Consider the following 8,169-nt stretch of genomic DNA (forward strand, 5'->3'; position numbering starts at 1 on the left):
AAATCATATATATGTGTATTAGTGTATAAAATTGATGACATTAGCCAGATAATCTTTATATTGGTTCAAAAATCTAGCTAATACTAAATCCTTGCACACCTATTAAAAACGTATGTTTTAATTGTCAATCAGCCCTATTAAAACCATATTTTATTAAAATGTCAAGTAAGTAGTTACACGATACTACATCTAGCTAAATGAGCACATATTTAGTCTTTAGTAGGACTGAGCATTAGCTATTCAGTTAGTTTTGATACTATTGGGAAAATTTTGAAATTGGACACAGTTCTATGATTCAGCCATAAAAACTAGATATTGTATACCAGAGTTTCTGTTAGGTATACTTCTGTCGATTTTTATTTATTCATTTTTTTAAAGCTTTATAATTGATTATTTACTTTGAAATATAATTTTATGAGGCTTCTTCATTTTTATGTTGATTTCTACTGTATAATCAGAATGTATCTAATTATAGAATGAGAGATTATGTAAGATTTGATTCATTTAGAAATTCATTTTATATGAGTTTTTTCTAAGAAAAGACTCTACTAAATGATTAAAACTTTTACTTGTTAAGCGAGTCTCATATCTATCTACCCTTTGCATCTTCTACATGTGAACTTCCTTTAATTTTTATCTTAACATTCTTAATTCAGTTGTAAGACCTTGCAAGACTATACGTCCCTCACCTGTAAAATCTCTCAGGGCTATTACTGTTTTCTATCATAAGACAAGTACGGTATTGGTGAAGTTTTAAACACAAATTTTAAAGTAAGCTAAATAGAAATTAAACTTTAATTTTATTAAAAAATTATACTAAAACTCACTCTTAGTATATAGATCTTTGCTTCTACATCCAGGTAGATTTTTATAATTAGTGTTAGAAAGAAAAAATTCCTGATAACAAAAGAATTATGTACCACTTAGAATGGTGGAACATTTTGAAAATTGTTTTATAGTCCTAGATTAAAATGTAAAATTTTAGAATTAGATGAGCTGGATAGTCTCTGGATTAATATAAGCAATATGTTTCAGCTACCAAGTCCTCACTCTTCTCACCCCATACCTGGCATATACATTAGAAATATCCTCGTAAATCCTTAGTTTTAAAACACCTGTTTTGCCCCATTAGAAAGTTAGTAGTAATTTCTGCAGTGGTTTGTGAACTGTCCTAAAAGACTTTATATCCTTGAGATTTTTCTTGTTTCTTGAGGTAGGCCTGTATTGCTATAAATTTTTCTCTTAGGACTGCTTTTGCTGTGTCCCATAGATTTTGGAACATTTTGTTTTCATTTTCATTTGTCTCAAGGTATCTTTTGATTTCTTCTTCGATCTCATTATTAATCCATTCATTGTTTAGTAGCATGTTATTTAGCCTCCATGTGTTTGTGTGATTTTTAGTTTTTTTTTCTTGTAATTAATTTCTAGTTTCATATCATTGTGGTTGAAGAAGACACTTGATAACAAATTAGAGTTGGAGACTATAATTTCAATCTTCTTAAATTTACTGAAACTTGTTTTGTGGCCTAACGTGCAGTCTATCTTGAAAAATGTCCCATGCGCACTTGAAAAGACTGCTTATTTTGCTGCTTTGGGTGAAATGTTCTAAAAATATCAATTAAATTAATCTGGTCCAACGTGTCATTTAAGGCTGCTGTTTCTCTATTGATTTTCTGTCTTGAAGATCTGTCCACTGGTGTCAATGGGTTATTAACGTCCCCTACTATGTGTTAATGTCGCTCTCTCCTTTAACGTCATCAATATTTGTTTTATATATTTAGGTAATCCTATGTTGGATGCATAAATGATTACAAAGGTTATGTCCTTTTGTTGGATTAATCCCTCCATCATTATGAAATGTCCTTCTTTGTCTCTTATTACACCCTTTGTTTTAAAGTCTATTTTATTTGATATAAGTATTGTTACCCCAGCTTTATACATATATATTTAAGGATGTTTATTCAGCACGAACAGCAATAGTACAAAGTACTAAAATTCTAAATGACCACGATGGGGAATGTCTAAATAAGTTATGGGATATTCATGTGTATTATGGGCTACTAAGCAGCCACTAATATAATAAAGATATATATATGTATATACTTGTCATAGAAAACATTCCAACCTATATTTTTAAATATGTGTTAAATTTTAGAATAATTTTAGATTTACAGAAAAGTTGCAAAGGTTGTACAGGGAATTCCCCATACCCAGTTTTTTCTATTGTTAACTTCTTACATTAGTATAGTACATTTGCAACCATTAATGAACCAATATCGATACATTACTTTTAACCAAAGTCCACATTTTATTAAGATTTCCTTAGTTTTACTTACGGTCCTTTTTCTGTGTTGGAATCTCATTCGGAGTATAGCATCACAATTGGCCATCATGTCTCCTTAAGCTCCTCTAGACTGAGATAACTTCTCAGACTTTTCTTGTTTTTGATGACTTTGACAGTTTTGAGTACTGATCAGGTCTTCTGTAGCATATCCCTTAATTCTGATGTGTTTGTTTGTTTACTCTTGATTAACAGGAGTTAATGAATTTTGGGAGGAAGACCACGGAGGTGAAGTGCCATTCTCATCACATTATATCAAGGATACGTGCTTTCAACATGACTTATTGCTAAGGATGTTAACTTTGAGCGCCTGGCTGAAGTAGTTTTTTTAGGTTTATCTGTAAAATTACTCTTCTCCTCCCTTCCACACTTTACACTTTGGAAGAAAGTTACTATGTATAGCCTACGCTCAAGGGGTGGGAAGTTATGCCCCACATCCTCAAGGGATCAAAATCAGCATAACTTATTTGGAATTCTTCCATATAGAAGAATTGTCTCTTCTTCCCATTTATTTATTAAATTATTTAATTATATCTATGTAGATATGGACTCATGGATATGTATTTTATACCTTGTTGCTCAAATAGTTCCAGCTTTGACCACTGGGAGCTCTTTCGGTTTGCTCTTGTGCTCCTATGACAAGTCCCAACATTTTGTATTATTTTCTGGCACTAAAAGATGCCCCAAGCTCATTTTGTATATTCTCTAACCGAAGCTTAGAGTCAGCCATTTCTCCAAGGAGTACTTGTTCCTTTTATTAGAAACCAAGATTCGGACACTATGGTGTCACTATTTCTATGGCCTCTCAGCTGACAGAGTAAGGAACTGTATGTGCGCAAACTTACCCATGCATATGCACATATCTGTACATATTTCTATACATAACCATCTGTACTATATTAAGGTACATGTGAGTTCATGCTTTTGTCTCCAACTCTAATTTGTTATCAAATGGTTCTACCTTCATCCCTTGCTTATCTGTAACCTTCCGCTCAAACAGTGAGAAAATTGGCTCCCCCATCTGCTGTCCATTTAGTTATTTGTTTCATCCCAGTATATAGTGATCTCAGAATTGTTAACATGTACCTCCAAGGGAAATAACTTTATCGACTAGAGCATAGCGCTTATGTATAATTCTCTATCTTTAGTCTTACAACCTCTACTCATTTCCAAAGTTACTTAAGTCAGTATTTTTATCCCTAGCTCCTTCAGTGAAGTTGTATCACACATTTGTAATACGGTTAGATTCTTTTGTTACATCTGAATTCCATGATGTGATCTTCCGACCTCCTAAATGATTATTTTTAAATTGCATACCTTAAGGTTCATTCTTTATGCTATATAAAGTTCAATTGATTTTAACAAATGTATAGTGCCATGTGCCTACCACTACAGTATCACAAAGAATAATTTCATCACCTTAAAATTTTCCCCATGCTTCACCTATTCAACCTTCTACCACCCTTCCAACAAAATGTCTGGAAACCAATGATATATTTACCATCTCTATAGTTTTGGCTATTTCAAATGTCATTTAAGTGGAATCATATAGTATGTAGCCTTTTCAGTCTGCCTTTTTTACTTAGAAATATGCACTTAAGATTCATTCTCCCAACCTTACTCTGACTTATGCATATATTTTATGTGTGTGTAAATATATAGGGAAAATCTTTGGAAGAATACTTATTATTGGCCTCAGTTATCTCTGTTAGAAAAGAACTGAATTACAAATAGGAAAAAGTTAGAGGATTTAGACTTTATCCAATGAGCATACATTACCACTATAATTTTAAAGAATATTAAAATATATTCTATTCTCTGCTACATTTGTTTTCCTTCTTTGTTCATGTCCTTGTATATATCTTAATTGTTTTTACTTCTATAATTGATACAAATAGTTTTGATTAAAAGCTTTTACACTATATACAAAACAGACCTAGCACTTCTTTTTATGCATTTTGCCTATGTTTTGATGTTTAAAAAAATTAAAACTGACCCATTTTCCTTACTTAAACCAACATTAGCCTCCTTTCCTTTTCTTCTCTCCCCTATTTATTTATTTTTCTTTGTTATCCCCTCCCATACAAAGCTTACAAGGATATTTTCAAAAGAAATACTCTGAGAATTGCCAAAATGTGATCGCATCAACCATTTTGAGATAAGAACATGAAAAACTGACATCATCTTCCAACAATTTCAACTACAAGTTTTGCAATGTTATAGATAAAGACAATTGCAACCTTGAACAAGACTTCAGTGATGTACCCCTCTCTTCTCTCTGCTCCATAAAAACTCTAAACCTACTTCCACTTAGGGAGCTAAAATTTTAAGGGGCTTCTTTATACATTGAATTGAATAAAGCATTTAACTTACATTTGAGTATTTTAAACTATTTTTAAATTTAATAATAGAAAAAATAATTTATGGTAAAAAAAAATCCTATGCAAAAAACAAAAGAACAACAACAACAACAACAACAAAACAATTAAATCTCATGGGCAGGTTATTTTGTAAAGAGATTTAAAAGCAAAAGGCACAAAAAGGTCATAAAATATGTGCCCCAAGGCAAGCTTTGCAACGAATAAACTTGAGAAAACTCTAAATAGCATGATGACTTTTAATTAAAGTAAAATCAGTCTTGTAGTCATATGTCACTGAACTTCAAACTTCAATGGTTTGAGACAGGATGTCAAATTTATATTACTTAATATAAATTTTCCCACCTTCATAAAAGTTTGCTAATAATGGAAAATTTTACCAAGCTTTCCAATTTGAAGTTGTTAGAATTTGGGTGCCTTCTAACTAAACTGGGTATTGGACAATACATTCATCAAAATGAGAAATTAAGCTGCTGTCCTATAGAAATTCTTATTTTAACAAAATAATTGGTAGTTTTGGTGCATTGTGACTACTCTCTTCAATTAAATGAGTCAAGTTTTCTTTCCACTGTTTCCTAAATGATGTCAAAAATACTGTGAACTGAATGTAAAATTCTCAAAGTTCTAGGTGGATCATGGAATTACTTCAGACTGTGAGATGTTGATGCCCAAAGAGGATCCTAGATGTCATGTGGTAAACTGTAATTCTTCTTACTAGCAAATGCATACCAGTATTATGACCATGCAGGTGACAATACTGGGTCATGTGTTCAGAGAAATTCTATCATCAGCAGTCTGAGCATCCATAAAAGTATCAAAGTATCAAAGTACAACACATTCTCTGGATACAATATCGAAGGCTGAAAGCTCTGTCTCATCCCTATGACTGCCAAGGTGCTGTGTCTTCTGTGTTCTGGTGGATGCTCCTTGGTGCTTTCACGAGTTCAATGGATGCTGAAATAAATGGCAGAGGCTGGAGTGCACAGGTGAATTTGTCTTTCAGGATCACTAATTTTCGATCTGGCTTTCCGTGGTTCAGTCCAACCATCTCCTCTTTGCTTCCTCAAATGAACCCATGTTCTGGTCTGAAGCACTGTCACTGCTCCCAAATTTTAGTTCAGAGCCATCTTCCCACTGTTGCTTACACCTTTCTCTCTCACTTAAAATGTCCTCCTCTCTCCCTAACAATCCTTACTCCTGGTTCAAGCTGCTCGCAGTTTCCACAAAGATGTTCCACAGCACTTAGTGTCCACATTGGTCTCTTCTCCGTTTTTCACCCCTCACATACCTCAAGGGTTGAACGCTCTCTTGCATTTTTATGGTCATTTATGATTTTCAGCCTAAGTTACTTCACATGCCTTATCTTATTTGATGGATATTAGTTTCATACTTGCATGTGTATAGTACGTCACCTCAGTGATCCCTGAACTTAAGAACAGGATTTAAAATGTATGCTTTTTCTGCATCACACAGAGTGGGATGTTTTGATCTCCTGGAGAAGCTACTAAATGCCAGGTTCCAGATCCCAGATCCTAGATCCAGGTACTCTCTGTTCCTTTGTCTGAGAGAAGCCCAGGGGTAAGCATTTTTAAAACTTGTCCTCCAGTCTCCGACTCTAGTAATTCTTATGCCACTAAAGTTTGACAGCTCAATGCTAGTCTAAAACAATGCTGAACAGATAAAATTAAGTGGAGTTGGAAACATTATCAATCAACTTAGAACATTTCTAATTTCCAATTTCTCATTAGAGTTGAAAGGAAGGAAGAATACAAAGACTCTTACATGCAGACAAGATACTAAGAATAGCAATGCAGGTGTTTATTTTTATTGAGGCTCTCATAGAGCTACTGTCTGTGACTCATGGGTGGATACTATCATTGTACTGATTTTAGAGAGAAGGATACTCATTCATAAGGAGGATAATTTACCTAATACACATAGCTCCGAGTAAGTGGCTGATAAAACATTTGACTATAGATCAAACTGACCCTGTGAAGACAGCAGAGGTATTTTGCTTCCTTCAACAAGGACAGAGATAGTAGATGCTTAATACAGTCATGCCTCAGTACCTCTGGGGGACTGGTTACAGATATCAAAATTCTTGTATGCTCAAGTCTCTTAATCAACTCTCTGTATCTGTATGGGTTCTGCATCCACAGATTCAACCAACCTCAGAACCTGAGACTACAGAGGGCCAACTGTAATAATATTTGTTGAATGATGAGCAAAAAAGAAGGAAGGACCAAAGAATTTAAAGCTGTGATTCTATCAATTCCCTTTACATGGAATAAATGATGGGCTCACCTGTCCATGATAATGTGATGTGAAGTGCTTCCCTTTGTGGTTTCTTGTATACCTGGAGAACTTGCTAAAATATCAATTCCAAGGGCCACACTCTGAAAATTCTGGACTCTCAAGTCAGGTAGGACCCAAGGATGAGCATATTTTTAGATCAATACCTCAGGTAATCCCTATATATACCAAAATTTGAAAGACACTGATGGGCAGCTTCCCTGGCTAGAGGACTTGACATTTCCTCCTGGGATGTCTGTCTCCCACCTCCCCAGGTGTGTGTGTGTGTAGGGGGGTGGTAGTGATTTCAGCATACTGCCTGCTCTAATGAGCCAACTTTATAACCCTGGAGAGTTGGAGGGATGAGGGAGGCATTTTCTTTAGAATTGGCTTGCTGACAGCTGTTGACAGACTCGTCTACAGGAGAAATTTCAGCCCAGAATGGGAAACTGTGACTCTGCTTGTCAGGGATGTGGCAACACTCGAGGGGTACAGTGGCATGAGGATGTGGCAGTAATCATAAAACTGGCACTTGGTAAATGGCTGAGAGCTCGGTGAACACTATCCAGGGAAACAAACACCCTTGGATGCGTAAGGAGTAGTACAAGAATGAAATAGCGTCCTGAGCCTCTGGGATCTCTTTTTCCTGTGCTTCTTCATCTTTGGTCTTTTGAACCCACTGTGGCAACTGTAGCCTCCTTTCTCTCTGTTTGGAGTCACCTGAGGATCTTTTAAAGAACTATTACCTGGCCCAACCTGAGACCATCTGAAATCTCTTTGGTTAAGACTAAAGGTGGCAAGACATTTATTTATAAAGCTCCCCTGTGGGTTCTTATGGACAATCAGAGTTGAGAATAGCTTATCCATGACTATGTTTACTACAAGAATGAGCAACTCTACATTACGAATTGTACACAAATGAAGCAAATTGTAAAGACATCACCTCATAGAGGCTTCAAGAGTCAGTCTTACTGTTTCAGTCCATTTCTACCCTCAGACTCAGACCAGGCTCATCAGGATTCTCAGATCTCTGGAGAGACCCCTACTCTTTTCTCCTCAGCTCAGGCTAAATATGCTTTCTCGCCTCCATTTGGAACCTCAAGACTGTTTACAAAAATGTATCTACAAATCTTTTATTTGGAGAACTCATTAGTTTAC

General features: G+C 35.1%; 1 protein-coding gene across 6 annotated transcripts in view; it reads right to left on the reverse strand.

Annotated features, from left to right (window-relative positions):
• The window catches only part of PIEZO2 (piezo type mechanosensitive ion channel component 2), a 378,661-nt gene that overhangs the window by 110,341 nt on the left and 260,151 nt on the right, over positions 1-8,169 (reverse strand). The gene's annotated exons all lie outside the window — the stretch shown is intronic.

This window comes from Pteropus alecto, unplaced genomic scaffold (assembly GCF_000325575.1).
Source record: "Pteropus alecto unplaced genomic scaffold, ASM32557v1 scaffold146, whole genome shotgun sequence".
Classification (NCBI taxonomy): domain Eukaryota; kingdom Metazoa; phylum Chordata; class Mammalia; order Chiroptera; family Pteropodidae; genus Pteropus; species Pteropus alecto.